Source organism: Schistocerca americana, chromosome 7, assembly GCF_021461395.2.
Source record: "Schistocerca americana isolate TAMUIC-IGC-003095 chromosome 7, iqSchAmer2.1, whole genome shotgun sequence".
Lineage (NCBI taxonomy): Eukaryota > Metazoa > Arthropoda > Insecta > Orthoptera > Acrididae > Schistocerca > Schistocerca americana.
In genome coordinates this window covers 295,844,326-295,865,637 of record NC_060125.1, presented here as the reverse complement: position 1 = coordinate 295,865,637, position 21,312 = coordinate 295,844,326, and positions in this window count along the sequence as shown.

Here is a 21,312-nt window from a genome sequence, read left to right as displayed (position 1 = left end):
GAGCAGGTGCAGACACCAACAAGTGACATCATTTCAGTAGAAGCAGTCCATCAGTTGCACCCAGCAATGTTGAGCAGGTGCAGACACCAACAAGTGACATCATTTCAGTAGAAGCATTTCCATCTGTGGCACCCAGTAAAGTTGAAGAGGTACACACAACAACAAGTCACATTAGTTCAGTAGAAGCAGTCCATCAGTGGCACCCAGCAATGTTGAGTAGGTGCAGACAGCAACAAGTGACTTCATTTCCATACAAGTAGTCCATCAGTTGCACCTAGCAATGATGAGCAGGTCCAGAGAGCAGTCCATGATATTCACTATCACCGATCACACTGTTCATCAGAGTATATAAGCACAAATTAAACATGTCCTAGTGGCACCAATCATGTAGAAAAAGTACAAGTAACAGTCCATAATATTCACTATCACTGATCACACAGTTCAAGCATGAACAATAGTTTGAATACACATACTAATCACACTGTTCATCAGCAGAAATTAAACATGTCCTAGTGGCACCAATCATGTAGAAAAAGTACAAGTAACAGTCCATAATATTCACTATCACTGATCACTCAGTTCATCAGCAGAAATTAATCATTCCTAAGTGTCACACATTACGTTGAAAAAGTGCAGGTAACAGTTCATAATATTTACCATCACTAATCAGACAGTTCAGGCATGAACAATAGTTTGAATACACATACAAATGCTTTTCAAATGCTCTTACACTAAACATACAAATTCTAATAAACACACACATGATGTCAGATAATTGTCATATTAACTATTACAAATACTCAAATATCAGTAAACCTATAATATTTATGGGTGTCAGTGCAAGCCACTACAAACAATTAAAATAATATTTACGAGATAGGTGGGTAGAATTAGGAAAGGAAAACACACAAAACACACTCATTCATCTTTCGTCCACATTAAGTACTACTGTGTAATTGAATAGTGTTAACTGTGTGAATGTAATTCTGTCAAAATCTGATGTTCATCATGTGTATCAAGTAGTAGTGGCAGCAATGTATAACAGTCAATAATAGTTAGGTCAACGTCATAGTCATCATGTCAAGACCAATGTTTGCCAAGCCAGATCAAATGTACTGTTGTTGAACAACTGTCAGTGAGCCAAGATATGCAAATACTTCCTCTCTTCAAAAAAAAGTATATACTGCTTAGTGATTTAACAAAGTGTATGTATAGACTATCTTCCTTCTACTTTAGTGTTCTAGTCTGCTATCTTCATCCTCCTTGTTCCATAAGACCAACAAAAAAAATATGCATCTCACTTGCTTTACCTCTTATCCACCAAAACTCCAATAATCAGCAACTTCACACAATCTCAATAATACCTCAATAATACCTCTTCAATACGTCGATACATATAAACCTCATTGCCAATATATGCTCCTCACTTACTTTACCTCTTATCCACCAAAACTCCAATAATCATCAATTTCACACAATCTCAATAATACCTCAATAATACCTCTTCAATACGTCGATACATATAAACCTTATTGCTAATATCATTTCACTTCCGTAACAACTCTTTCCTCTAGTCAGTCTCCTCGAAAAAGTACAGATAAAATCCTAATGCAAACCTCATCATCCCATACAATCCGAAGACACATTGTCAACACACAACCTCTGTGTAATCCATCTGAGCCAAATCTTCTACTCATTATGAATTATAAACAAAAGAAATGCATACATGACCTCTAACAGACTTAGTTCGAATAACTCTCAGTAATTAAGTACGATAACGGAGTGTGAATGATCATAGTATTTCACAGTGTGTACATCACATCAAGAATTATGGCAGAAGCAAACATATGGAGTATTTCTTGTGTCAAGTGTCACTTCCTATTTCAATTGCTCGCGAAAAATGCAGTGTAATAATTGTTAATGGTCTAAACCTAGTAATGGTATGTCATGTCGTTAGCTTCCTTCCTATTAGCATAAAGTTATACAGCTTCCATAAAACCTCCAGCTCATGTGACTTCAACGAAGTTCTTTGTACCAATGTCGTTCGTCGAATTATAGCAGTTCGTTTTCTTATCTTAAAAATATAAGACACTGAGCGTAAGCAAAACAAGCAATAGCGAGTAAATATACCAGTAGAGAACAGAATGTCAACAAGTGTATGCAGCACAATTCTTACAACGAGGCTCTGCCAAGCAAACAATCTATGATTAATACAATAGTGTGACCTAAACTCTATGTTCATACACAGTATATCAGCATTTCTATACACCAAATGAAAGAGTAGTTATGACAACAACAGAAATGTATAAATATGCAATCCATACGCATAGCAGCAAACAGGTCATTAGCATCATATCAGCATAAGCAAATAAATGTTCATATGTCATCCTAATAAGTAAACATGAAGGCGCAAGCAGATACATCACAAAGTATAACTTACATACCTGACCACATCAGCACAATAAATCAGGTGACAATTATAATTTAAATAAATAAGCACAGCAGGCACATAATTAAAAAAAATATGACATCAGTGAAAAAGCAGTGCAGCCAAGCGATATACACAAGTTACAACCCAGTTCATTAATAATCATTGTCAAAATCAGTTAACGTACGCAAGCACGTCGCTTCACAAGTAATTTCATAGAACATGAAATTTAGCACAAAGTATGAATCACGTAATTGCGAGCAGCAAATTACGTCTAAAGTACGTACCTAAGTGGAAATATGTTACCTGAAAAATGAACTCAATTAATAATTACCTTTTTAGTTTATTAGTTTCTTCTTGGAAATTACATTCTTTCTGGAAATTTCTCGATAGCAAGTCGTCTTAACGTCGGACACGCACAGAATTTACCTGAAGTTCTTAAATATTTTATAGAACCGTATCCTGAAAAATACTGAATGTTAATAACATAATTCATCAAGTCACTATAGCTTTATACTGAATTTAGTCGGAGAAATTAAACTGTGTATTTGTTTACGGCTGTCAGTGCATTCGCACTGAGCGCTCGATCAGCTGTAGGCGCGTGACGTAGGAAGCAATTGTTCGCGGTCAACGACTGCCTTGTGCGGCGCGCAGACTTAACTGTTGCTTTGAGTATGTGCCGCCGCCAAAACACAGCGCGGTATCCTTGTACTCTCCGAATGTTTACATGTAGCTGTGAGTTTCTCTAAAGTATGTCATTCCACAAAAATTTTTCAAAAGTATATCATTCCACAAAAATTTTGGAAACTACGAACCTCTCGTTTTGTGGTAGGAACAGCATAATTACGAATAGCGTCTAATTTTTTTTTTATCAGAAAGAATACCTTCTGTACAAATAATGTGACCGAGAAATTTCACCTGTGAACGACCAAATTCAGATTTTTCTAAGTTCACTGTAATGCCAACTCTTGCAAAGATACGTAAAAATGAATCCAAAATTTTGTTGTGCTCACTCCAAGAATGTTTAGCAATAAGAATATCGTCAACATATGAAGTAATATTGTCACGAAGATAAACAGGTAAAATTTCGTTTAAACTACGAATGAATGCTGCTGAAGATACGGTAAGTCCAAACGGTGATTTCCGAAACTGGTAACAGTTACCAAAGGCTAAAAAAGGCAGTATATTTTCTACAATCAGGGTGGAGTTCTATTTGCCAAAAACTTGCGCGCATATCAATCGTGGATAAAACTGAAGTAATATTGTCACGAAGATAAACAGGTAAAATTTCGTTTAAACTACGAATGAATGCTGCTGAAGATACGGTAAGTCCAAACGGTAATTTCCGAAACTGGTAACAGTTACCAAAGGCTAAAAAGGCAGTATATTTTCTACAATCAGGGTGGAGTTCTATTTGCCAAAAACTTGCGCGCATATCAATCGTGGATAAAACTTTTAATTCCATGAAAATGTTGAAGAAGTTCATCTAAATTTTGTGGGCGGTCAGTTTCAGGAATGATGATGTTATTTATCTGTCTGGAATCCAGAACCAAACGAATTGACCCATCCTTTTTAAGGACAACGTGTAATGGGCTAGTATAAGGACTGACTGCAGGCTCAATAATGCCCTGATCTAACATGTACTGAAGTTCATTCTTAACCTTGTCTCTGTAAGCCAAAGGAATAGCGTACGTTTTCCCGCGAAATGGTGTGTGTTCTTTTACTTTAAATAAATATTGTAAGCCTTGTATAGTTCCTGTGTGATGACTAAACACTGTGAAGTCAAACTTTGGTGCAGCTCTTCTCTTGCAACGTCATCTGGCACTTCAGCTTTCTTAACCTTTTCATTAATTAATTCTTCGCTATTAATTATATCGTCCATCGCGTCCCTGTATCTATTGTCATTGTCATGAATGAACACATTGTCGTCATAATGCTCAACGAAAACATCAGAAGTAAGAAACCTTAAACATTTTGTATCTGACTCAGATCTTGTTAAACACTCGAAAAATTTCAAACATTTCGGCATTCCAGCAACAGTCAAATTTACACTTCCTTCTTTAAAGTTCAAAATTGCCTTATGTGCGTTAAGAAACTCCATACCTAATATAATTTGGGTACTGAGTAATGGAACAATAATAAAATTAGCAGAAAATTCGTATCCTTGACAAATGAAATTTAAGTTGGTCTGTTGTTTAACTTCCACACTTTTTCCAGAAATCGCTCCTCGAATTGTAGTTTTAGAAATAGGTAACACAGGACAAGCAATAGTTCTTACACATATACGAAAAACTGATTCACTAATAACATTCAGTGGGCTCCCAGAATCTAAAACTGCAGTGAACTTATTCTTACCCACACATACTTCAATAACAGGATGTAAAAATGCGTCTACATTATTTTCCTTTTCGTCTAGCAAAATGTCTCTCATGTCTTCCAGGCGTACGTAGTGTAAAGTCGTAGTGTCATTACTTTCTGAACCGTCTATATTGCTGCCAGAAGCCGAAGCTGCAAGTCATTGTCGATTGTTTGCGTCACGTCTTTGAGTATTCGCGTCATTTCGCGGATCAATTTCTACGATTTGCACTTGTCTCTCTGAAGTTCTGTCACGTGGAGGATGCCAATTAGGTCCTTCCTGTCTGTTAGATGCAAATTCTTGGCTGTGTCTGTTATTAAAATTTCTGTTTTCCTGTCTGTCTGCATAACTACTTCTTGTGTAATTTCGACTGTCATTTCTGAAATTATTGTTGTATCTACTACCCTGATTATTTCTGTAGTAAGAATTTCTATTACTGTATGAATAATTTCTCTCCTGATGATACCGATTACTGTTTCCGTATGATTGATCATTCCGGTACGAATTACCGTTATTGTAATTGTCTGTGTAATTTCTGTTAGAACGTCTGTTATTGTCATAGGGCTGGTATCTATTGTCCTGCCTGTTACGTCTGTCATTCTCAACATTACCCATATAACGCCCGTTCCGATCACTATCCCTTTTCTCTGAAAATCTATTGTAATTACTGTTACTGAAAAAATTACAGTAAGTCCCATCGTCGTTGTCATACTCGAGTTCTTGCAACAAAGTCTTAAAAGTCTCAATGTCGTCTTTACATCTTCCGGCTAAAGCAATTTGTCTTATGGATTGCGGCAGCTTAGTTAAACAAATGCGAATTAATTCAGTCGGGCTATAAGGATTGGAAAGGAACTGATTCTTTCGAATCATGTCTTCAAAATATTCTGCTGGCGTGCGGAACTCAGACTGTTTGAAATTACGCTGCATGATAAGACTGTGTTTGACTCTGTCTTGCGTGTTTTCGGACCAATATGCCGATAGAAATGCATGATAAAAATCATTCAGATTATTACAATCTCTAATGAGTGCGCGCATCCGCGTCGCCGGTTCGTTTTCTAAATATCCACACATAAATTCCAGTTTGTGACTTAGTGGCCAATTTGGTGGAAGTGCGTACATAAATTGATCTAACCATGCACATGGATGTATGTCATTCTTAGAGTTGCAGAAGATCTTAAATTTCCGAACAGTCAAAAAGTGTTTATAGTCAAAATTTTCGCCTCGTGGCGACAAAGACCTACCGCGTCTGTCCCAGTCACATTGACGATTATTGTTAAGTTCGCGCGCCTGGCGCTCTCTTGTTGCATCTCGTAAATGAAACAAATTATTTTCTTCAAACCCCTCTGCTATCTGTGATTCTAAGTTTCTTCTACTGTCCTTTCCTACTATTTCGCCTTCAATTTGTTTGACTTGCTTTCGTAATGCCTTAAATTCCCTTTTCACGCGTTCATTAAATTTTCCTTGATTTTCAACATGCTTATTTATGTTCTGATACTCTTCGGTTTCTGCAAATGGCAATGGTGCTGTATCATCTGAATCTCTGTCCCCATGTAAACTAAGATTTGTCAATTTATCTGATATCTCCTCAACTCTTTCCGCTAAATCACCTATTTTTTCTTTCTGTTTATTTACGTCTTCCTTAAGTGTCGCAACTCGGGTTTCAGTATTGACACATTTGGTAGTTAACTGTTCATATTGTTGTGTTAGATTATTTATTCTGTCATTTGGTACGGATTCCTCGATTCTCTCAAATATTTCTTTCTTATCGTGTGCACGTTGTAAATTTAACTCTGAAAACTTTTGTACTATCACGCGATCTCTTTCTTCCTGTTCTCTATCCTGTTCCCTTTGTCTAATCTCTTCTGCAATTAATCTATTATTGTGAGAATTCAAAATCGGTTGTACTTCTTCTCTGATTTCTTTCTTTAACTCATCTTTCATATTTTTGAAACATGTCCCTATTCGTGAGTCTAACCGTGTTTCCATTGTTCCCATCTCAGTTTTAATTGTCCCTATCTCTGTTTTTAATTCAGATCCTAACTGTGATCCCAATGAGTCTAACCGTGTTTCCATTGTTCCCATCTCAGTTCTAATTGTTCCTGTTTGTGAGTCTAACCGTGTTTCCATTTCTGTTTTAATTGTCCCTATCTCTGTTTTTAATTCAGATCGCAAAGTTCCCATCTGTGATCCCAAATGTAATATAGCATGCATCAACTGCTCCATGTTAGCCGGTTCGAAATTCTTTTCGCCCCTAACATTTCCCGCAAAACTAACTTCCTTCTGCATAGTCATAAAGCTATCTGTGTTCGATACTATTTCAGAATCTTCTATCGTTAATCTCGTATTCTGTGAATTTTCTGATTGAGAAAAATTTTGAAATGGTTCCGGACTATTTTCCCGACTTATTACATTGTTTTCCACTTCATTATTCATCACACTGTTCTCCTGTGTTGGCGAGTTCGCCATGTTAACAATTTCGTCATTCTCACTATTAATCATTTTTGCCTTTTTCATTGATCGCGTAATCATTTACAAAATATACAAAACTCGTCACTATATGAAAATTGCACACAATGACACTTTATCTCCAACAATACCATTCACACGAAATGTTTCCTTCAAACACGATTAACGAACAATTGAAATAATTGCACTAAATTGTCAAACGCGTATACAAGGCAATAAAAATTAAATTTTGAAAAATACCATTAGAAGAATGCCAATTACCAAATCTACACATGCAAAATAGACTACAATTACTAACTACAAATTACTGCAACAATACTACTGTCTACTATTTTTACAATCAGAAGAATTCCAAGGGACGATCCGAAGCAGCGGTCGCCACGTGCATGGGGGCTTAATTAAATAAGATTGAAAATATTTTTTATTTTTCGTAGCTGTTTGTCCGATTACGCTGTATCGTAAACGGGTGGCCCTGACTAGTATTATTACGCTATCTGACTGCAAAGAACAACAACAAAGAATGAAATGAAAATTTTCATAAACACAGTTAATTAATTAAGTCCCCAGCAACTATAAAACCTACTAAACCAAAGCACAAATGTAATTGTTCTGTGTGTGGGAGTGTGACTCAACGCACATCTGGCACGGTTCTTCTTCAACAAGACAAGAATTTTTAAATACCAATTATACTGACGTGATAAAAGAAAATTAGAAATACGATAATTGCGTAAGGAAAGCAGAATTACACTCTAATACAAGAACACACGCCAGATGCTTTGTTGACTGAACCTGTAATGACGCATTATTTAGGACACTAAAATAAAAACAAACGGAGTTAGTTACCTCATTTATATTGATGAAAATCATTCTAATCCTTACATTATATCTCAACCAGAACTCTCCAATATCACATCTCAGCAAGCACTGCCTAATAGCACATCTCAACAAACACTCTCTGCTACAACATCTCAGCACAAACTACCACGAGACCTCGACAGGCACTGACTACTACGAGCTCTCGACAAGCACTGACAGCTACGAGTTCTTAACGGGCACTGACTTCTACGAGCTCTCAACAAGCACTGTGGAGGCGGCTTAATAATACTCTTTGGCGCAATCTCTGGCGCAGTGGCTCAGTGTAGCCACCTTTCAATATACAATATCTACAAGACCTAACAGTAAATGTTGCTATTACCTGAATGTATGACTGTTACGACCCTGCAACTAATTCCCTGAAAATATTCCCCTTCTCTTACAAAAGCTTGACTCATGAATGAGCAACAATGCGAGCTGACTTCCACTGATGAAACATTGCGTAAAAAGGACAATTTCCTAGCACAACGGAATATATGAAGGAGCCTTTATAGATTTTAAAATAATGCAAAATTACAGCCAAGGTGTTTAGTCATTTTCACACAATTCATAAGTGTAGTTGGTCTTCTCTTGTAGAGAAAAGCTGTGCAATGTATATATAAACAGCACCTTCTATTGCGTAAAACCCTGTAACAAGAAGTACGGCTCATGAAAAATCAACACTTGACATATTGAGGACTGCGCCGTTTGGCTCGAAGTTCTCTGCCGCTCATACCTGCCATGTTGTGGCTGATATTTGCATGAAAAGAAGAAAAGTACTCTCTCTGCAGAAAGTAGTATCTCACGCTGACCGCGGAAGGCAGATTCTTTTTCATTGATTTGTGCTCTCATCAGCAACAAACGTGGACAAGGGATAAACACGCACATGTGGATTGAGCACCCAAGTTTAGAAGTAACTACGGAAGGAAATATAATGAAGAACAAACTTGAGATTAATTCCCATTACTATTCAACATGTAACACTGAAAATTCACGAGCAGTAGATACAATTGTCGTCCATAGGACAATCTGGAAATGCAATATAACATTTCTCAAAATCAGAAAAGCCCCCCATATGTTCTCAAATGCTCGCAATACTATTCAGTGGGAAATTAACATGAAACACGATCTAGATCCAAGGGTGAATTAATGAAGTCCGCTATGTGACCCTTATATACTGGGCAAGGCCTCGATCGGAACAAACAGATCTAACTTCGTGTATAATGAGAACACATCACAAACCTGAAAAATTACGTATATAGAATTACGCCAATGCGACGTCTGCAAGTAACGCTCTCGCCAGAAATTCGAAATACTGCAGCTTTGAAATGCCCATCTGCGTAATACACAACCGTTAACGTCTGAACTTAACACGTAGACCAAGTTGCTGCTACAATCGCCCATCACGCGAAGACCAGGGCAAGAGCAAGAGTCCCGCCTTGGAATGTATTATTCTGCGTCCTCATAAGCCATCCGAACACGGAACTTAACCGTCTAGTCACCTGATTCGTCGACAGGGCTCTAGCTTCAAGGTACAGCATGCATATATGCTTCACTATACACCAAAGACGTGATTTCCTTCCCAGACAAAACCACTGAATAACAGTCTTTGAACCGTGTTAGTGACCTGCAATTCACATAGTGATAAATAATACAAAAGACATTTCTAGCAGGGGATGAAATAGCAGTAGAAGACCAAGATAGAACTGCTCGGATTGAAAATGTCGTATGTCAGGGATAGAATCTTGCTCCCGGACTGTTTAACTTGCGCATCGAAGAAGCAATAACGGAAATAAAAGGGAAGTTCAATAGCTGGATTAAAATTCAGAGTATTCTGCAGAGCATCGTGAAACTATTACCTTTTTCGTTTTAGTTTGATGTTGTGTGAAGCACCAGCGGAGAATGCAGTTAATAGTCCGGCTAGTTTATTTCGTTTTGTAAAATAGTACGCTTAAAGAAAAGGACAGGCCAGTACTATGAATTTCTGCGTCGAATTTTCCGCTAAGATACTTATTCTCAGATGATACTATGGGCAAATTTTGAATTTTTTACGCCGAATGAGAAAAGATATAAAGAGATTGAAGGAGAGTTAATAAAGGAATGGCCCTAGACAGTGTCCTATAGCAGAGCATTCCCGAATGTTTCAAGTTGATTTCTATGTGATGTGCATAAAACTGATACATAATACTATATACGATACAAGCAGTACACAAATCACGAAAATGCTGCATAGAGAATTTCATAGTAATTTACCTTTGTACTTGAATACGATTCACACAGTCAAAAGCTGCTTAATATTTCCCATATCAGAAATATCTGAAATTTTTGATTTAATATTTCATTTACCAATGCAGATACGGCTTCCGAGTTCCTAGTTCTGTTGGTAATCTTCACTGTTCCTCGCTACGAATAGTTTTTTGATACAGGGTGTCGGGAAATCTCCGTAACAAACTTCTAGGACTTGTAGTGGGGGCCGTCCTGAGTGACCGAGCGGTTCTACGCGCTACAGTCTGGAACCGCGCGACCGCTACGGTCGCAGGTTCGAATCCTGCCTCGGGCATGGATGTGTGTGATGTCCTTAGGTTAGTTAGGTTTAATTAGTTCTAAGTTCTAGGGGTCTGATCACCTTAGAAGTTAAGACCCATAGTGCTCAAAGCCATTTGAACCATTTTTTGTAGTGGGGAGTGAGTACTAAAGTATTTTGAATAGGAACCCATGTCCGGAAGTGTACCATTTCCTCTCTACGATGGTTTCAGTTCATACGTGTAACGCATCCATGCCTGCTGAAGGAAAGACAGAAGTCCTGGTATGCAATAGGGTAGACAGGATGACGTCTGCCTTGTTTCCTAATAATTGTACTGCGTCATGAGAGAAATTCAGTTCCTCAAGCAGAAGCGACCGAGTTAAACATTGAACTGAAAGCGTCGTAGAACGCACATGGGTTCCTAACCAAAATATCAAGTAGTCACTCCCCTCTACAAGCTCTAAAAGTTTTTACACTATACGTAACGTCAAGGCTTTTTCTAATTCCTAGCAGCAAGGATATGTTAACCCTTCTTTGTTATTATTTTGCTACTTTACACTGAAGTGACATAAGTCATAGGATAGCAATGTGAACATTTACAGATGGCAGTAGTATCGTATGTCCCAGGTATGCAACGACAGCGCGTCGGTGGAGCAGTCGTTTGTACACAGGTAATTCATGTGAAAAGGTTTCCAATTTGGTTGTAGCCGCATGACGGAAATTAACAGATCTTGTACGCAGATTGGTAGTTGGAGTTAGACGCATGGGACATTCCATTTCGGATATCGTTGGGGAATTCAATATTCCGAGATCCATAGTGTCAAGACTGTGTCGAGAATATCAACTTCCCAGGCAATAACTCTCACCAGGGGCAACAATGCAGGGACCACCGGCCTTCACTTAACGATCCAGAACAGCGGCGTTTGCGACGAATTGTCAATGCTAACAGACAAGCAACACTGTCGCGAAATAGCTGCAGAAATCAATGTGGGACGTACGACGAAAGTATTCGTTCGGACAGTGCGGCGATATTTGGCTTTAATGGACTATGACAACAGACGAACCAAGCGAGTGCCTTTGCTAACAGGTACACCTGCGGCGCCTCTCCTGGGCTGAGTAGGTTGGACCCAAGACGGCGGCCGCTGTGGCCGAGCGGTTCTAGGCGCTTCAGTCCGGAACCGCGCTGCTGCTACGGTCGCAGGTTCGAATCCTGCCTCGGGCATGGATGGGTCTGATGTCCTTAGGTTAGTTAGGTTTAAATAGTTCTAAGTCTAGGGGACTGATGACCTCAGATGTTAAATCCCATAGTACTTGGAGCCATTTGAACCATTTGGACGCGAGACGCGTGGAAAACCGTGGCCTCGTCAGATGAGTCCCGATTTGAGGTGGTAAGAGTTGATGGTAGGTTTCGAGTATGGCGTAGAGCCCACAAAGCCATGGACCTAAATAGTAATTTGGAAATTTGTGGTAAGAGCTATGGGACCAAACGGCTGAGGTCATAGATCACTAAGCTTACACACACAGCTTAACTTAAACTAACTTACACTAAAGACAACACACATACCCATGCCCAAGGGAGGACTCGAACCTCCTCCGACGGGGGTAGCGGTGCGAACTGTGACAAGCTATGGACGGCTATAAAGGCAGCAGGGCTCAACATTTCTGTAGAGGACTTCAGACGACTTATTGAGTCCATGTCACGTAGAGATGCTGAAACATGTCGGGCAAAAGGAGGTCCGATACGATATTGGGAGGTATCCCATGACTTCGGTCATCTCAGTGTATTCTGTTAAGGATCGCCAGTAACATCTGTACGTATAAGTCTGTCAGGAAGAGGAGGTTACAACCTGTATACAACAAGATCGTTTACATACTGTTCATTATATTGCCCTACAGAAATAAGCAAGATAAGAAGAATGTGTTTTTTCTTACAGTTAGTTACTTGTAAATTGTTCTGGCAGAGTTGTCGTCATACGGAAAGTTCTTTACTGTTGGCGGGTGTCCGAATCTTTATCTCCAAGATAAAATGAGTATCGTCTTGCTGCGCTAGCTAATAGGTTTTCGGCTCAAGAACAGCTCTCTTTAGCTGCTAGAAGATAGCTGAAGTGGCTCTGTTATCTAGGCTAAGTACCAAATACATTGGAGCTTTTCATTCCGTCAACACACCTCTACCATTGACAAGTCTTTTTTTGTTCGATGGAATATTATAATAACAGATTTGCTCGGATGTCATCTTCAGCTGTCGTTTCTAAAACGTGTGTTGAATTTTCAGTATGATTTGTGACGGAGCAAGTACAGATCAGCTCACAGGTGGCCAACTGGCGGATTGGTCTTGCGATTGGTTTCAGTCCGGCCTGCGGAAGAAATGTGTGGAAGGGATAGCGAGTCGCTATAGAATTTTGCTGTGCAAACATTTAAAAAAGCTATTGTGAAACGTCTTACGTAAATAAACAACGTTTACAGCAAGGAAATTAATGAAGAGATCTGAAGGTGAGGTGAACATACCTTGGGATGACGGAAGTCATGGGGTAGCGATGTGCACTTATACAGATGGCGGTAGCATCATACACACAAGCTATAAAATGGCAGTGCATTGGTGGAGCTGTCATTTGTATTCAGGCGATTCATGTGAAAAGGTTTCCGACGTGATTAATGCTGCACAACGGGAATTTACAGACTCTGAATGTGGAATGGTAGTAGGAGCTAGACGAAAGGGACATTCCATTTCGGAGAACTGAATATTCCGAGATTCACAGTATCAAGAGTGTATCGAGAATACCGAATTACCACTCACTACAGACAACGCAGTGTGCAACGGCATTCACTTAACAACCGAGAACAGCGGCGTTTACGTATAGTTTCGTGCTACAGACAAGCAACACTGCACGCAATAACGGCATAAATTAATGTGGGACATTCGACGAACACATACGTTAGGACAGTTCGGCGAAATTTGGCGCTAATGGGCGATGGCAGCAGAGGTCCAAAGCGAGTGCCTTCACTAACAGAACGACACCGCCTGCAGCGCCTCTGCTGGCCTTGTGACCATACCTGTTGGACCTACACGACTGTGTTGCTTGGTCAGATTCTAACATACTGCGTAGTGTCTGTTCTAAGTCGTGTCTCCCTACCACTTTCGCGCAACGACGCTCTGAGCGTGTTTTTTAGGGAATTGACTAGTTTGAACCTGGGACCTGTTGCTGGTAAGGAGACGCCAGACCACACGACATGTAGAGTTCAGAAGAGTTCAGTGAGACTAGCGATGATATAACCAAATACTTAATGATTTCAGCGTCAGCTCCACTGCACTCCCTGTAAGAGAATCTTAATACTAACTAAATTTAGTGGAAGGGGTTCAAGGATTTCCTATTTTTAGTTAGCTGGTAAAATAACGTCGAAAAAGCAGTTAAGTTTACCATTGGAAATTTTGTTCTAGTCACAAAACATTGTTTATAAATTGTACTATTGATAAAAGGAAATATTTTAATACAGGATGATAAAAACCAACTGCGTTCAACAAAAATGTGAACGAATATTCCCTGAATCGGTTTCCAAGTTCTACAATGGATCGAAGGATGACCTATGCCGTATCACATCTATAATCTAGGTTTAAGTTAAGTTTCATAAAAAGAGAAAACTATCAAAATGGTCTACAGTGCCTCTCAATTATCTTTAATTGCTTATTTAACTTGTCGTAAATTACAGTGACTGATGTGGCTTCTCAATAATTATATAACAGAAAAATCATCGTGTTTCAGATTTTTACTTCAAGTAGTAAATGTGAACACCATGAGATTTAATTGACGATCGACGCTAGTATTACGTAAAAAGGGGATGTAACAGATGAGACTTCTGAAGTTCTGAGTGAAGCCTTATGCGCTCAAAAATGCGGCATCGCGTGCGTTCATTACTTTGTCGGTGTTTAGGCAGCGTCAGAGGGCGGCGGGCGGTGCAGCTCCACACTTCGCCATCTCGGAAGCAACTCTCTCCTAACTTCTCCTTACTACAATTTACCGAAGTTGGTTTAAAAAAAGCTATCTGGCTGTGTTTTCAACTGGCCAATCAGGGTCTCGATGTTAACCTTAGACTCCGCCTACAAAATTCTGGGGCAATGTTTTTAACGTTTGCAACGTAACAGACACGCGGAAAAGTCTCAGGCTAAAACTTGCAGCTGGTGTGGCCCTTTTAGTGTTATCGTAAGATCTATACTGTTCTTCTGGAGGTCTCTATCTTTTAACATGGGCTGGGGGTGGTCCTGGCGATCAGCTGGCGACGTGGGTGTCCGTCGCCTATCGTAGGGCCTTCTAGCTTAACACGGTTCTGCTCTCGGCTTCTGTTCTCGTTTCTCCCCTCGGAACTGCGTCTGTTTCACGGTGGGAAGGTATGACATGCATTTAGGCGTTCTTGTGTTAGTCTGTGGTATTCCATTTGCTCACTCGTTGACGTATTACTTTTGTTAATTTAATGTCAGGATTTATTTGGAGCTATGTGACATACTGCCGGATTTGCTATCATGTCAGAGTTTTCATGGAAGGTGTTGGATTTGCCTGACACCTTACAAGATGAGTCCCGATTTCAGTTGGTAAGAGCTGATGGTAGGGTTCGAGTGTGGCTCAGACCCACGAATTTGTTAACAAGGCACTGTGCAAGCTGGTGGTGGTTCAATAATGGTGTGGACCACGTTTACATGGAATAGATTGAGACCTCTGGAAGATAGGCTACTTGGATACCCTTTATAGACGTTCATGGACTTGGTGTTCCCATACATGTATGGAATTTTTGTGGATGACAATGCGCCGTGTCACCGGGCCACAGTTGTTCACGATTGGCTTGAAGAACATATTGGAGAATTCGAACGAATGGTTTCGCCACTGAATTCCGTCGAACATTTATGGGACGTAATCTAGAGGTCAGTTTGTGCACAAAATCTTGCACCGGCAACACCTTGACAATTATGGATGGCTATAGAGGCACATGGCTTAATATTCATGCAGCCGACTTCCAATGACTTCTTGAGTCCCAGTCACGTTTAGTAGCTGCACTGCGTCGCGCAGAATGTGGTCCGACGCTGCATTTGGAGGCAGCCCATGGCTTTTGTCACCTCAGCGTAAACTGAATGTACTCTCAAAAACGCGTGTTTTGAAGCACGATCTGTTGGTGGGCAGCCTGCATCTCGTGGTCGTGCGGTAGCGTTCTCGCTTCCCACGCCCGGGTTCCCGGGTTCGATTCCCGGCGGGGTCAGGGATTTTCTCTGCCTCGTGATGGCTGGGTGTTGTGTGCTGTCCTTAGATTAGTTAGGATTAAGTAGTTCTAAGTTCTCGGGGACTGATGACCATAGATGTTAAGTCCCATAGTGCTCAGAGCCATTTTTTGTTGATGTGCCGTGTCGGGAAATTGGTATCTTTCATATCGATCGAAAACATTGACATCACGGATGCTGTAGCATTTACTTCATGCGCTATGAGTGCTGCTGTCGCCGCACGTTACGAGGCGGCCAGTGGTCTAATGAAAGAGAGCAAAACAGGATATTCTTAGGGCACATCAGCTTCAAGCAAAGCATTACAATAGCGGACAGCAACCAAACCCACATCACATAGATCAGGTTTTCGTTAAGAACTTCCACGCCTCTAGCAAAAACATTTACAACATAGCCAGAAAGCTCCTACCACTATTTACTGGGCAATTTGAAATCAAAAGCTTTATAACGCCAGTCGCAGTGGTTTTAGTGAAACATAAGGAGGAAAATATTATAACAGCTCATCTTTCCCAAATTAAACCTAGTCCCTGTGCGGAGGAATAGTTTCTATCAAGCGACATTGATCGTTAATAAGGAGGGCTTTATGTGCCATTAGTTGGCACTTTTGCAGCAGACTGTGACCATGTCAAAGACGTGAGGTCAGGTGACCTCTTAGACACGTTATTTGAAGAGTGGGAGTGATGAACAAGTAACAAATGGTTGTGGACGTTCAGATTGGAGTGACAGAATTGTGTTTAAAATTACCAAATACGCAGCAACCAGTCGCAAAATCATGTTTTATTTATTCACTTTTGCAAATCAATTTCAACTGATTAACAGCCATCATCGGTGCTTTCAACCAATATGTGCCCTGAGTAGTAATACTGTCTTAAGCAGAGGTCAAACATAAAGTTTTTATCGTTTACGGTCGGTGCACGACTTGGGAACCACATGGAGCCCACCACTCATAAGAATTGTGTTTACTGGTCTCTTAAATGGAAATGGTGCCGAGGGTAGGCTGTTAACGCTCAGAGAATGGCAATGGTTGCTACACCGTCGAAAAGAACCACGTTTAGCTGCATTGTGGTAAACAGCACCTGGTTAATATTTCCTGGTCGGCAGCGAAATTCGAGTGATTCCAAAGTGGGAAAAAGTATTTCCAGATACTTATTATGGAGTGCCTGAGTGTGCATGTGCTTGTGTGTCCACAAGAAAGTTACAGCCACATTCGAGAAATAGTGGTGCGCTAGGGAGCAGCGAGTGGGCTCTCTTGTGTGAAGCTTGTCAGGTCACATTTGAATTGGATGATAATGTGATCATGGGGGTCTGGCTTTGGAGGCTGTTTTATGGTATTCTGTGGGCAGGTACTACAAATATTTACTGTGTACTCTTGCGCATGTGTCTCTAGTCTAAAGTATAATGCCGCAATTACATCTGTAATCAAAGTAGTAATTACTTCTGCTTGCTTCAAGATACACAAGGATAATGACGGTTCATATTAACTGATTTTAAGAGTATTGTATTTTTTATTTTATACAATATTACTGTGGCACCAGGTAAAACAGTGGCACGTGAATTGTACTGTCGCAGCTAATGTAAAACTTATCAAGTAAATGTATGGCTTGTGTTACGGCTGAGGTTTTAATACATATTTCTGAGGCGACATTAGAAGAGTTTTGTGTGTCTCGCTGGACCTTATAATGATATACTGGAAATATTGCGCCTCATCTTAAAAGACTGATGTTCTCACTTTTGTGGACGAGATTTGAAAAAGTTATTGCTGTCCAGCAAGCGGTACTGGCAATCTCTCGCTTGTGTATTATCTACCATTACCCTGTTTCTAAAGTATGCTTGTTTCAGGAAATGAATTAAATCATATTCAAAGTTATACTGTGAATCTGTTTTGTGTTGTAATAAAAACAGTTATCACTAGCCCTCTGATCGTTAAGAGACGTTCAGCATATATGGAATGAATGATGTAAAGTGTATTGTTTTTTTCGATAGATCAAATTGCCTTCCAGTCACTCTGTCGTTGTTTGTAAAATTGTTATTGTCCTACTGAATGGTTGTGTATTTTGTTATCAAAACTGAACAGGCTTACCTAATGTTTTTGCACTTTTAGAAACTGTTTTACGCTTCTTATTTTAAAACTTGTTGCCATTCTGGTAATTAACATCTGGAGGAATTATTTTAAAGTTTTTGAGACACTGTGGAAGTTTTTCAGAGTTTTGTGCAAGATATGCATTGTTAGGTGTATTGACCAGTATATGTGAACTGTACAGTTATATTTATGTTAAGAACTTCTTGGCTTCATTTTTATGAGGAATAATTTTCAATGTCGGAAAATATATAGATGTGTGTTAATTTTGGAGGAGTTGTTGAATTTTTTAATGAACAAACTATTTTATACACATGATTACCGTATGCCATGAGAGGATATCACATATCATTGTTTGTATTTCTGTTATAACGCCCTAATCAGCCATGGCAATTTGGGTAGGGTGTTTGAATTAACTAATGGCACACTGTAACCAATTGTGCTGCATATCTTCTGTATTCCATGTTAATCCTATCTGGTATAGGTCCAACCCATTTGAGTACTATTCTAGGATGGGTCGCACAAGTGATTTGTAAGCTGTCTCTTATGTAGCTGATTATATGTCCCCACCTGCTTTACACTAGGCCTATGTGATCATTTCATTTCATCCCCCTACAAAGTGTAGGGATTTGTTAACTTAATCAATTCCAGCTGTGAGTAATTGATATTATGGTCATAGGAAACTATGTTTTTTTTCTCATTCTGTGAAGTGCACAATTTTACACTTCTGAGCATTCAAAACAATTCGCCCATCGTTGTGCACATTCATTCAGACAGTACTTCATTATAGATAACTGCATCATCTGCAAAAAGTCTGAAATTACTACTAAAATTTTCCCCCAACGTCTTTAATATAGTACGTGGGCAGCAAGGTTCACTACACACTTCCCTGCACCACATCTGAAGTTTTTACCAGATCTGTCAATGACTCTGCATGCAAGTTAACCTGCTGCGTCCTCCCTACCAAAAAAATCTTCAATACTGTCAAAAAATATCGCTCGATGCTCCATATAATTGTACTTTTGATACTAAGCGTGGATATGGTAGTGAGTCAAGCGTCTTTTAGAAATCAAGAAATATTGCATTTATCTGACTACCATGATCCAAAGCTTCCAGTAGTTCAAGTGACAAAAGTATGACGTGGGTTTCACATGATCAATGTTTTCGAAATTCATGCTGGTTGCCCTAGAAGAGGTGATTATAGTCGAGATATCTCATTATATATGAGCTTAACCTATATTCTAAGATTCCACAACAAATCGATGTCAAGAACATTTGGATAGTTCTTTTGTGCATCCCTTCCACCACCCTTCCTGTGAACAGATGTGACCATTACTTTCTTCCAAATACTGAGCACTGTTCTTTCTTCAAGGGATCTACGATGGATTAAAGTCAAGAAAAGGGCTAACTCAGTCGCAAAGTCAGTATGGAATCTGATACTGATTAACTTTGTTCCATTTTAATGATTTCAGTTGTTTCTCAACACCAATGACAGATATACTTACTTCGCTCATCTTTTAAGTGGTACAAGGATTAAACAGGAGCAATGCTCCTGAGTTTTCCTTTGTGAAGGAACATTTGAAAACACTATTATACATTTCTGGTTTTGCTCTGCTGTCCTCAGTTTCAGTTCCTATCTCATCCGCTAGTGACTGGCACCACAAACAGACTTCAAATACATCCAGAATTTCTTTGTGTTTTGTGAAATAATTTGACAGAATTTTGCTCTGACACTCACTGAAAGCTTTTTGCATTGTTCTCTTTATAGCTAAACACCTTTCATTCAGTATCTCTCTATCTGTAGCCCAATGCTTTGTTTTACACCAGTTATTCAATAGTCTGTTTCTTTAGAAGTTTATTTACAATGGATGTATACCATGTACGGTGCCTCTCATTATGATTTGTACTACTGGGTTCATATCTGTCCAGAGCAAGGTAGATTTTTCCTTTAAACTAAAAGTTTAGAGCTAAAAGTTTCGTGTTCCTAATTGAGGTATGATACCTACGCTTTTTCATCTGTCTTACTGAAGATATATATCTATCTACTTGTTTTAGTTATCTTTGTACTTTATTAAGCATTGTTGCCACAACTGTACCATTGTCACTGTTACCAGCATCGGTGTGGACATTCTCAATGACGCCAGGTCTATTTCTTACAATTACATCTAACATATTTCCATCATGAATGGGGTTCTGAACCACCCGTTCAGGGCTGTTTTCAGAGAAGGCATTTGATAATGTTCACACGACGTCTTGTCGCATCCACCACTAATAAAACTGTAATTTTCTCTATTGATTGTTTGGTAATTAAAGTCTCCACTAATGACGGCAGTATGACTGTGGAACCAGCGAACTGCCGTTTGCGCTAAAGTTTGGAGTTGAGTCTGGTGGTCGACTGAAGGATCCAATTGATAGTCAGTCTTGCCGAGAGAATCTCGTATGTAGCTTCAATTTCTGTCACGGTGAATTTGAATATCTTGTCTTCAATGGCAAATACACCAAGTTAATTTTCCATTAGCCTATCCTTGCGATACAAAATTTTTCCCAAATATTTCACTGCTGTCATCTTCAGGTTTTAGCGAAATATCTGTACATAGCGTTATGTGAGCCTCAGTGCTTTTCAGGAGCGCTTCAGACTCTGGAATTTTGTTGTGAATACTTCGACTGTTAACTACAAGGATTTTAATACTCTCACCTATAGGGGTAGAGGACACTCCTTTGGATCTTACATTGATACAGCCAGGTCTCCTACAGCTGTTGTTATCTGGACCAGATAGAGAGTTTCCTAATCTAATATTCCCTTGTGTAAATCCTGCACACTGTGTCAGCAACCTGGATAAAGCTTCTGATGTTTAGTGCACACCAGACCCATTTATGGGTAACCTAAAGTTCTCAGCCCTATGGTTAAGTCCAGGAAGTCGCAGGCCAGTTTGTCAGAGAACCTCCGCAGTCTCTGATTCGATCTCATGACTCGACTCTGAACCAGGAGAGTATGAACAGTTCTGAGGACAATGCTGCAAATTGTGAGCTTCGTTGCAACTCTATGTGCAAGGCTGATCTTCTTAAACTTCTTTGCTAGTCACTGGAATGATCGAAGTATGAACTCGAAGCCGAGATGACAGGTATAGTTTGTTCCAACGTACGCCACAAACTGCAGTTGGTTGCAAATTGCCCATTCAGTAGCTATCGGAATAGCCTCTTCAACATGTTGAATGATGCCCCAAGGCATACACATTCAGTGCACATGGTATTCCTTTTTGTCCCATAATGCCATTTCCCCAAGGGGTACCATTATTCACCATTCGTTTGAAATCCTGACTATGTGAATGGAAATATTGAGAAACCCCACTTG